Here is a 616-nt window from a genome sequence, read left to right as displayed (position 1 = left end):
TTTGTTGCCACTGACTTTTGAACCAATTCCCGTCTACCTCATGAAACCTAACCCGCACTTCAGCATTGTCGTGCTTATCGCAATCAATTTAAGACAGTAGCAAAGTGTAGGACAGTGTAGTCCAGCAGAACACACGAAAACCTCAACAGAATCACTTTCAGAAACTACAACCTAAAGTCCACGCTCACGTTTCACCAAATTAAAAAGAGTCCCTCAGTTCTCGATCAGAAGGGTATTGTGCCAAGTCGTAACAGAATGTAGAGACGACACATATCACGCAGCCGCATGACAACCCGCTCATCATGTTCAAGAACCAGAATGATCGTACGAAGCTTTTCTTTCTTTAAATTAGAGTAAGATGCAGTGATAATCCTTTCAGTTTGAGGGTGAGTTCGTTGTCAACAGAAAGTAAAGTTTGCACTGCTGCACACAGGACAGTGAAACCTTATCAGTTTCAGAATGTTAACTATAATACAGAGTCTACCACAGGTCGAGATTTAACTGATAAAGACATGAAGGCAATATGCAAATTTATGTGGGCCAGTCTTTCCAATCCATACCACTAAGAGATTAGAAAACAAAAAGAGAATTAGAAATCACCCGCTCAGGTCTGGCG

General features: G+C 41.4%; 1 non-coding gene across 1 annotated transcript; it reads right to left on the bottom strand.

Moving 5' to 3' along the window:
* Positions 1-222: 222 nt before the first annotated feature.
* Positions 223-323, bottom strand: LOC138461932 (small nucleolar RNA U13). Its single transcript, XR_011264542.1, has one exon. It is a non-coding gene; the product is annotated as a small nucleolar RNA U13 (small nucleolar RNA).
* Positions 324-616: the final 293 nt, after the last annotated feature.

Source organism: Ambystoma mexicanum, chromosome 1p (assembly GCF_040938575.1).
Source record: "Ambystoma mexicanum isolate Mex_15411 chromosome 1p, UKY_AmexF1_1, whole genome shotgun sequence".
Lineage (NCBI taxonomy): Eukaryota > Metazoa > Chordata > Amphibia > Caudata > Ambystomatidae > Ambystoma > Ambystoma mexicanum.
The sequence above is the reverse complement of the archived record's forward strand: the minus strand, read 5'-3'. Positions and strand labels throughout refer to the sequence as shown.